The 10,845-nt window shown below is 47.0% G+C and overlaps 1 protein-coding gene across 1 annotated transcript in view; it reads right to left on the reverse strand.

Moving 5' to 3' along the window:
• IVNS1ABP (influenza virus NS1A binding protein) overlaps window positions 1–6,014 on the reverse strand; it is a 30,306-nt gene extending 24,292 nt beyond the window's left edge. The window contains exon 1 of the mRNA XM_028732498.2: window positions 5,873–6,014. The gene's annotated coding sequence lies outside the window, so the exon portion shown is untranslated. The remainder of the gene's footprint in view (window positions 1–5,872) is intronic.
• Window positions 6,015–10,845: the final 4,831 nt, after the last annotated feature.

A 10,845-nucleotide genomic window follows, 5' to 3' on the forward strand; every position in this document is an offset into this window, starting at 1 on the left:
GTTCCTTAATACACGCATAACTTCCTTTTAAAATTATTTTTTATTGGTTTCATATGAACACACTTACTAGCACTACAATACGAACACTGTTTCCAGAGACAACTGGGCAAATCACGAATTAAATATTCTGCCCATCATCAGTTCATTTGGATTTCTTCCTAAATCTATTTCCGTTATTTCTGACTCGGCTGAATGCTCTGCTTCTAATTCAACAGGTATTGAAGATTAGCTTTGTCACCGTAGGGAGCTTTGTCACTGTTCCTCTTGTTAACAAACATGATAAAAATCAAACTACAGTAAGTACTCTGAACGAATCCGTCCTTTATAATTCCCCTATCCCTCCTCTGTTGGTATGTTTCTCCACTAGTGCAATACTCCATTTTTGGGAGTTTTAGTGAGGTGTAGCACCATCTATATGTTGCCTTTAATATATAGGTGGTGCTCAACTTCTGTGGGGGTTAATTCCAGGGACAGCGTGTAAAGCCAAAACATACCGTATTTTTCGCTCTATAAGACGCACCAAGTTTTTGGAGGAGGAAAACAAGAAAAAAAAATATTCTGAATCCCAGAAGCCAGAACAGCAAGAGGGATCGCTGCGCAATGAAAGCAGCAATCCCTCTTGCTGTTCTGGCTTTTGGGATAGCTGCGCAGCCTGCATTTGCTCCATAAGATGCACACACATTTCCCCTTACTTTTTAGGAGGGGAAAAGTGAGTCTTATAGAGCAAAAAATACGGTATATGGCCAAAACATTTTGGGTTCAATGGCGGGTGGGGTTGCCAAAGTCTTTTCACCCCAAACACCTGCCCCGCCTTTCCAATTAAAAAAGAAAATCCAAGTGCATAAAGCTTGAATAATTGCAGGTTGCTAGTTACCTGCGGTTTCTTTAAACTGTGTGAAATCTGATTTAAGGCTAGCCATTCCCACCGCGAGTTGCAGACGGCCTCTTCTATTTCTCTAGTCCTCAATCCATTTCCCATTATTCCCCGGGACTCTCTTGTTGTAGCCCTATGTAGATCTAACAACACACTGCATGTGAGACCAAACTCCTTTCACTAAATGCATAGCTGTCCAACGAACAGCCAAGAAGCAGTTAAGGGACGTAGGGATTGCGCTTTCATCTTTTGTCTGAAAAGATTGAACGTGGAGTTTTTGCGTTCAGGACGGGTTAGTTCCCCACATTCCTTTTCCGTTAAGGAGCAATGCACTGTAGGCACCAGGCAAAAGCGGTCCTTTTTAACCAGGCCTTTGGTTAACATCCAATACCCTTTTAAAATATAGCTCTTTTGGGGGGGAGTATTATTGGGTTATTGCTTTTATTTTTATTTTATATACCGTGATATTTTTATGTGAACCGCCCTGAGACTTCCAGGTATAGGGTGGTATATAAATTCAATCAATCAATCAATCAATCAATCAATCAACAATAATAATAATAATGGAATTTAAGCTTAAGGTATTCCTTTCTCCATAATGCCCCCAAATTGCAATGCCTGGCGTCTCACCCGCAATTCCACTGGCCTCCCGCCCGGAGTTCAAGTTTTCTTTCCTGCTTTTCAAAATTTTCAGCACAGACATAAACTGACTGACAAACTGTATCAGTTGATTGTTTTATATATGGCACTCCCATACTCAAGACCAGCCTTATTTGAGTAAGGTTCCAGAGTGAGTCATTGTTTCTTCAGCATAAGTACAAGTAAACTCTTAATTGTTTGGCCTCCTATAACTTTTTTAAAAAAATGTTTACGCTGCATACCTTTCAAAGAGTGCCAGGCTAGACGTAGATTAAAAAAGCTGGAAAACCAGAAAGCTGTTGCCCCAAACCGTATTGATGTTCAAAGTGCTTGTTTTACAGCTTAAACACAAAGTCATTCTTAGGGACAGGCACATAAGAAGGAGAAATGCGGTCACCATCCGTCAAGAGGAGGGGCAAAGTTCACAGCATGAACTAAATTCAATTACATCCGGACACTGGTTAACTACAGCAAATCTCTTGCACCCTTCCTGGAACTCAGCTCATCTACCTTGCCCCGTACGTGAATACAAGTTTAGCCATCGTGAGCTCATGATGCATCAGACCCAAAACAATGCATGACGCATGAGAGAGATTGCTCTACAACCTTTGAAGCAGATTTTGATCAAAAGCAACACTACGGGAGGGCTGCTTACCCTCCTTTCCAACCTTGCACAATGTTTCCCAGATCTAAATAACCTCCCTGAAGCTGTTCTTAGATTGGAGAATGCAGGTAAACCGTACAGGTACTGTACCTGCATTTCCGCCTTCCAAGGTGAACAGCAGAGTTGTCCGCAGACTCACATGAGATTTAAGATGGGAAAGATGGAGTCCCTTACAGCTGCTAGCTGCTTTAAAATAAGAAAAAAATGTATACAGTGGTACCTCAGGTTAAGTACTTAATTCGTTCATGAGGTCTGTTCTTAACCTGAAGCACCACTTTAGCTAATGGGGCCTCCTGCTGCTGCTGCTGCACAATTTCTGTTCTCACCCTGAAGCAAAGTTCTTAACCTGAGGTAATATTTCTGGGTTAGCAGAGTCTGTAACCTGAAGCGTATGTAACCTGAGGTACCACTGTATAGACCTCAGAGCTCGCACATCACATCCTAGTTTGAGTCCCAGAAAAATGTTTTGCATGTTTGTACTACTACTAACAGGGACGCGGGTGGCGCTGTGGGTTAAAGCCTCAGCGCCTAGGACTTGCCGATCGAAAGGTCGGCGGTTCGAATCCCCGCGGCGGGGTGCGCTCCTGTCGCTCGGTCCCAGCGCCTGCCAACCTAGCAGTTCGAAAGCACCCCCGGGTGCAAGTAGATAAATAGGGACCGCTTACCAGCGGGAAGGTAAACGGCGTTCCGTGTGCTGCGCTGGCTTGCCAGATGCAGCTTTGTCACGCTGGCCACGTGACCCGGAAGTGTCTGCGGACAGCGCTGGCCACCGGCCTCTTGAGTGAGATGGGCGCACAACCCTAGAGTCTGGCAAGACTGGCCCGTATGGGCAGAGGTACCTTTACCTTTTACCTTACTACTACTAACTAAACATGATACTGCTAAGCGTATCTTTGGGGGGGGGGGGACTACACAGTGCATGCTAATTGGTGCTATAAACTTCCGCGAGACACTGCAATTTTAAGTAAAACTGGCCGGGTATTTTGTCTTTCCCCGCTGGCTGCTTTCTCACTTAAGAGTCCCACAAACACGGTTCCAGATATGTAATTTACTTTTACAGACAATTCACCAGGAATCTCAAAGGGTGGCGGAAAGCAGTTGGCATGGGCTGGGAGGATATTCTGCACAAAAAAGGCTGATGGATTAGAAGTTAAGCTTGTTTCTTTCACTCCTACCCCTCCTCAACATAGCCTAAAGGGGCTTCCAAACACACATTTACATGTAATGTGTAATTTGCCCCCTCCCTAGTGTGTTTACGTATGATTCTGCTACTGTTTTAACTTGAGCAGGTCCATCTGGAGTACTGTAGATGTTATAGAGCAGGGGTCAGCAAACTTTTTCAGCAGGGGGCCAGTCCACTGTCCCTCAGACCTTGTGGGGGGCTGGACTATATTTTGGGGAAAAAATATGAATGTATTCCTATGTCCCACAAATAACCCAGAGATGCATTTGAAATAAAAGCACACATTCTACTCATGTCAAAACACACTGATTCCCAGACTGTCCGCGGGCCGGATTTAGAAGGCAATTGGGCTGGATTCGGCCCCCAGGCCTTAGTTTGCCTACCCATGTTATTTAGCAGCTAGCTGTCCCCTTCACCACCACCAGCCAACAGCCATACACTTTATTGTACAGCACTAGAACTTCACATCCTGAAATCACAGCACAATTTTCCCAATATGATTTTTATATATAGCTATATATGATCATTTAAATGAAGGGCTGGACTAAGATAAATGCACAGTTGTCTAGAAGACATTATGGTCCTTGACATATGGCTGACTGCCTTTGTAGGCAGGCCAAGAGCAAAATCCCAGACATTTATTTAATATGTGATGCAAAATATGGGTTTCTCCCACTGAAGCAATTGGAAAAAACAGAAACATAATCCAGAGAACTGCTCAGGCCTTGCCTAATTATAACCCAGAGAAACCGTCTCTGCCTCTGGATTGGCCAGCGTGGCTTTTCCTCCCCACCCAATCACGCCTTCAACTGCAGCAAGCATTTTGGAGCAGATGCTTCTCAGCTCCATGTGCTTGGCAACAGGAGGGGGGCAATGTGGAGAAAGAACAAAGGCAAAGAAGGGGAAAGGAAAACCTCTCCTCAAATAAGGAAAACCCTTCAAAACATGCAGTAATCTCCTAACTGCTTCTTAAGAGATTGTAGCAAGGTAATAGGCAAAATGCTTCCTCACCCCAGACAAAAACAAAAAGGAACATGCACTGGCTTCCTGTCAGCTCACCCTTTTCAGAAACAGCCCTCAAAATGGGGGTGGGAGGAATTGTACTATGGGGCAGATGTGCTGTAAACCTTTGAAGCTGCTGGGATTAGTTAGAACTCTCCAACCTCGCTTTCTTTTTTCCAAAAAAATTATTAGTTTTCACAATATTATAAACAGACAAACACACAAGACAGACAAACATAAATCATAGCCTTATTGAAAATTACAGTTATTAACTTTGTTAAGTGACTTCCTCGCATCCCCTTGGTTGAATGTCATTGCATGTCCTTTTAACGGTTTTCCAAATCCCAATTTTTATGAAATTTAACTTCAACATTAACATCCTTAGATCTTCACCTTATGGAATCCTTAGATCTTCACCTTATTTATGTTAAGTGATGAATTAACATGTTTAATTCCAACCTCGCTTTCAAGGCTGCCCCGCCTGGCAGACCATCCAGAATCATTTGACAAGGAGAATCTAGCTTATTTTCTTTTACACAGGTTCTCACCTTCTAAATCCCTGGTGGACTTTCCTTCCTTGGAAGAGGCTGGATGGGCCACCTGTCAGGGATTCTGTAGGTGAGATTCCTGCACTGCGAGGAGTTGGACTAGATGAACCTCAGACACCTTTCCTAACTCTATGTGCTGGCACAATGGAGCCAGCACAATAAACCACACCAAAATGAAGGGAGTGGGCACCCCATAACCAACACGAAGCCTACATCTACTTCCCGGTGTCGTTTATCCATGACGCCACGAAACACCGTCAGCCACTACCGCGAATAGGGTCACGCCCACCACTGCAATAACCCACCTAAAAAAATCGAGGGCAGCATGGCACAGTCACGGTTCCCTTTCTCTCTGGGGAAAAAAGCACGCAAGCCTGCGCACACCTCAAAATAAAACAAGGTATAACCTCGATTCCAAACGCACTTGGAGGGTGCGCGAGGATCATCCGTCTGCGGAAATAACAGCAGAAATTAACAACGACGAGAGACAGGGCGCGCAAATCCTCCCTTCTCCAGACATCCCTTCCGCCATTTGCGGGAAAAACCGGGTTGCTTCTAAAAGCACATTTGCACACACTACAATGGGTCTATGGACCGCTCCTCCTACCCCAAAGTATTCCTCCTGCACCATTAAGTGGCACCACCCAACGTTTCAAATCAGCACCCCACGCGATCCGAGCGCCCTTCAAAGGAAAAGAGGTCTCGCCCCTCTTTGGGCTTCCCCAGCCCAAAATCGCCTCGCCGCGCGGCAAGATCCTCCCGCCACCGCCCCCGTTTACTCGGAGGTAAACCCCATCGCGATCAAGGAATGGGACGGGCGGTTTCACAAGGTTGGGGGACAAAAAAAATCCCCCGCGCGCCGTGCGCCTTTACGCACAGGGAAGCCCGATTCGAGTTCGACTGCGCCACGCGGTCCCTCGCTAGAAAGAGAGGCTCTGGTGGGCCTCGCAGCCCCTGCTTACCTGGTGTCTCTCGACGCAGGCGATGCCGCTCATATTGAGAACGTCCAGGCCGCTGAGGGGGAGAAGGAGAAGCTTTGCGCTCCGGCTGTGCGCGCAGCGCGTCGAAGGCGGGGACGCTTGGGGAGGCGGCGGCCACCAAGGGCGCGACGACGCCAGCCGCGGCGAAGGGAAGGGCGCTTTCGGGGGAAGCTCGGCTGGCTCCGGGCCTGGGCGGAGAGAAGGAGAAAGAGGGGGGAAAGAAGAAAAGGAACCGCTTGGCGCGCAGGCAACAATAGCCGAGAAGGGCGCCGAGTGGCACGGGCAAGACAGACGCAGAGGCCTCCACACCCTCCTCCTCCAGCGACGACTACCCGCCTTCTGCGGCTACTGCAGCTCGGGCTGGAAGGAGGCGGGTGGGGAAGGACGTTCCTGCCGCCGCCACTCCTCCTCCCTCCCCCTCGAGGGGACTCTTCGCGAACCAGTAGCCTTCCGCCTCTCCAAAACTCAGCGCGTTTGGAGAGGGGGGAGCTGCGCGAGGAGAACGCGGATTGCTGCGCTGGCCGCGGGGGAGGGAGGGCGGAAAAGGAGTCCCGCCGCGTGCGAAGCTGCAGAAGCGCCTCTTGCGCCTCCCCCTCTATTTTCTTCTTCTTCCTTGCATCGCCTCCCGCTTGCTACAAAGTGGGTCAGGAGAAGAAGAAGGCGATGATGGGGGGAGAAGGGAGTTGCTGTTCCTTTGCTGCTAATGATTGTTGTTATATTTCTTGGCGTCCTTTTTTTCAGGGGGGTGGGGAAGAGAGGGCGTCGCTGCCAACCTGTTGTGCGTTTTCTTGCGCAGCAAACCGGAGGAATTCATTGCACTGTCGTTTGCAGCCGTTGCGTATTTTTTGTTCCCCTTCGGCAACGGGAAAGAGGAGGAAAAGAAACCGATATAACCAATTATTGTTATTATTATTGATCTTATTTGATTTTTCTGCAATTCCTAAACCTGCCCTGCTGCGTGCTTGTTCGGTTGCAGTGGGTGGGCTGTTTACATTACTGTATGTCCAAGTTGAGTGGCGAGTCTGTACGCAGCTTACTCGGGAGTAGCAAGCCCCGATGCAAGCGGCGCAAAAACACCCGTGCATTGGGGCGGTGCGCAAAAGTGCGCTTCATTTTGCAGGGACGCAAGGTGCTTTTGCGGCGCTTATAAGCACGCTTCACCTTCAAAACAACCTTGTCAGGCTGGCGTGGCAGGCGTCCTTTGTGACTTTAGCAGTAGTTACGCGGCGATTTATTTAAAAAAACCCTACATCTCCAGCTCCACAGTAAATAAACCTCCGTCCTTTTCTAGACTCTAGGCACGCCATGGCCGCCCAACGCACATATGGGAGCGCAAGGGCAATTGGACTTGCTTAGGAATAAAAATCAACATTCAGAGAGTAACGCATTTATTATGGCATAAGCTTTCTCTCTTCTCTCTGTTACTGACCATGCCTGGTAAGCCGTCGTTGAACAAAGGAGCTTAAAAGGTGAAACTGCTGAAGAAGTCCAGTATTGATTGGTTTACCAGTGCTGGGATGTCTCTGTTTATCAGCTCAACTAGTCTTTATTTCTTGTGAATGGCCACTGCTAAATATATTATCACCCCTGATACTTTTCTGCATTTTCTTTTACAGTTTCTACACCTGCCCAAACCCCAACTATGTATACTGTATATGCAACTCTGGGTGTATATGACGAAGCAGACAGTAATCCTTTAAAGCTTGTGCCATAATAAATTTGTTAGTCTTTAGGATGCCACATGACTCTGTTGTTTTTACTACAAGAGACTAACAGAGTTATGCCTCTGGAAGAGATTAGCAGTGCATACAAATTACAGTCCTGTGACTTTTTGTCTTTTCTTCCCTCCCTCCCTTCAGGCAGTAGGTACCTAGTAAGTTGACTGTCAGATAAGGTAAAGGTAAAGGTACCCCTGCCCGTATGGGCTAGTCTTGACAGACTCTAGGGTTGTGCGCCCATCTCACTTAAGAGGCCAGGGGCCAGCGCTGTCCGGAGACACTTTCCGGGTCACGTGGCCAGCGTGACAAAGCTGCATCTGGCGAGCCAGCGCAGCACACGGAAACGCTGTTTACCTTCCCGCCAGTAAGCAGCCCCTATTTATCTACTTGCACCCGGGGGTGCTTTCGAACTGCTAGGTTGGCAGGCGCTGGGACCGAACAACGGGAGCGCACCCCGCCGCGGGGATTCGAACCGCCGACCTTTCGATCGGCAAGCCCGAGGCGCTGAGGCTTTTACCCACAGCGCCACCCGCGTCCCTTGACTGTCAGATAGGAGCCACTAAATTGCCAGACCTCATGATACCAGTTTTTTTATTCCAGTGAAATATGGGCTGTTTTATCTACTGGATCGGGAACAATTCCCTGTGACAGAATTTGCTTTAGATTTACTTGCACTCTATCTTACAACAGCTTCTCGCTGATAGACATGGAAATATGCCCATAACATTTTTTCTTTCTTTGGAAATGTCAGCCTTTAATGATTAGAAACCAAAGCTATACATACTGCGCAGCATAACAAGCACTATAATCCAGTTGACCAGCCAGCGTCCTTTGTCCTCAGAGCAAAAAGGTAATGATAGATGCAAGAGAACTCAATATGTAACCAAATGATCTATTTATTTCTGTTTGGCCATTAGCAGAAATGGCTGACAGAAGAATCCCTGAACATTTTATAACCTGCAAAAATTAGGAGGTCGCTTAAACTATGTGATAGTTTTCGCTTTAGAGATAAAAATGTTTGCTTTGCTACTAACTGTGGGCTTTGCACACAAACACATGCACGGTTGTAATGAGTGATAAGAGGAGAAGAATTTGCAAAACAAAGTTGGGACTCCAGCTTTTGTCACAGGCTACAGCACAGATCACAGTAGGCGAATTGCAGGATTTCAAAGAAGTTGCTTTTAAAATAACCACATGAATACACCCACAACAAAGCTAGCTCCCCCCTCCGGACGCTCTCAAATACCTTCCACGCTCCTTTCCAATGTTTAGATGATGCCGCCACGCCTTCGCTTGTGCAATTTTTCTCCCTTTCTCCTGCTCTGATGTTCTTTTGAAGTTTCAAATAGGTGCATCAGGCACCTTGAAATCAAATAAGAACAGACTGGGAATATCAAGATTGCAAGGGGGGCGGGAATGCTGAGTGCTAGGCGTTGGTTAGCAATTTCAAGGTGGTGTTTGCATGACACTTCCCTCTGTTTCAGCATAGTACCTTATGCTAAGGGGTACTAAGTTAGTTCTTGGTTGTCAGGCCAGATTCATACTTCATGGTAATCCACTCTTGAGGAGCAGACGGGGGGGGGGGGGGCTGGCACACATTTTTCCTCTCCAAGGGGGCATCAGGTAAAACGAGTTCCTGAGGTCTTCTCCTTTTCAAAAAAAATAGTTTTTATTGGCTTTTACAAGTATAGGGTTATAACAATACAGTAGTACCTCGGGTTACATACGCTTCAGGTTACAGACTCCGCTAACCCATAAATATTACCTCGGGTTAAGAACTTTGCTTCAGGGTAAGAACAGAAATCGTGCTCTGGCGGCGCGGCAGCAGCAGGAGGCCCCATTAGCTTAAGTAGTGCTTCAGGTTAAGAACAGTTTCAGGTTAAGAACGGACCTCCAGAACAAATTAAGTACTAAACCCGAGGTTACCACTGTATTAGGTATAGATGGAGATACACTACCAGGAATTAGATACAGACTTATGCCTCACACCTTTCTCCTCTTCAGTTGAAAGGGAAAGATGTTTCAGAAGTATAGAGAAAGGTTGTTGAACAAGATGCTTTTTATTGTTTTGACCACTTGCACAAACGATTAAATCCAAAATGCTGTACACAAGAATAGCATGAAGAAATCCACGCTGCCATGGTCACGAGTTTAAAAAGCAACAACAACCCTGTAGCAGTGCAGAAATAGGCAACAACAGGAGGCATATTTTGGTCATAGCTTATTACCTGCTTCCCCACCTGTCTATGGTCATATTGCAAAAGTTTCTCAATGTTCTCAAGGGACGCGGGTGGCGCTGTGGGTAAAACCTCAGTGCCTAGGACTTGCCAATCGTATGGTCGGCGGTTCGAATCCCCATGACGGGGTGCGCTCCCGTCTTTCGGTCCCAGCTCCTGCCCACCTAGCAGTTCGAAAGCACCCGTAAGTGCAAGTAGATAAATAGGTACCGCTTTCTAGCGGGAAGGTAAACGGCGTTTCCGTGTGCTGCGCTGGTGCCGGCTCGCCAGAGCAGCTTCGTCACGCTGGCCACGTGACCCGGAAGTGTCTCCGGACAGCGCTGGCTCCCGGCCTCTTAAGTGAGATGAGCGCACAACCCTAGAGTCTGTCAAGACTGGCCCGTACGGGCAGGGGTACCTTTACCTTTTTATTACCTGCTTCCCTATCTGTCTATGGTAATATTGCAAAAGTTTCTCAATGTGCTTCGTAGGAATCACTCAAGTTTTAATCCTAATGAGTGCAAACCTAAGCATATACTTGGAGTCAGGCCACATTGAACTTATTGACACTGACTTCCAAGTAAAAACACGAGGAGGATTAGCCTCTAAGGTATACTTTCATATTTTTTTAAGGTCACATGAGATTACTTAACAGAGCCGATTCCCAGAATTAGCAGGCCACAGCCTACAGATAACGGAGGCCTTGTTAACCTTAGATACTGGCAAGTATTTCAGTGGTAAGCAGTAGAGGAGGCCTGGTGGCCAACTGCCAAATGAAACACGAAAATCACAATGCTAGAGAAATTGCAATGTTTACAATATTCTGTTATTCTGGGCTGTTCATCTGTGGAACTTAAAGCAGCCTCTTGGTCTGTCTAACATCTTTGCAATCCAACAAACCGTTCAGAGGGTTGCGGGAGCAGGCAAAATCGCGGTGCAAATAGTTTGGCCGTTTTGCAAATAGGCTGCAGTACTCAGGGGGCAGACTTGACATGGCTTGTGGTTCTGCCTGTAGGGCTGA

This window comes from Podarcis muralis, chromosome 5 (genome assembly GCF_964188315.1).
Source record: "Podarcis muralis chromosome 5, rPodMur119.hap1.1, whole genome shotgun sequence".
In the NCBI taxonomy this organism is placed as follows: Eukaryota; Metazoa; Chordata; class Lepidosauria; order Squamata; family Lacertidae; genus Podarcis; species Podarcis muralis.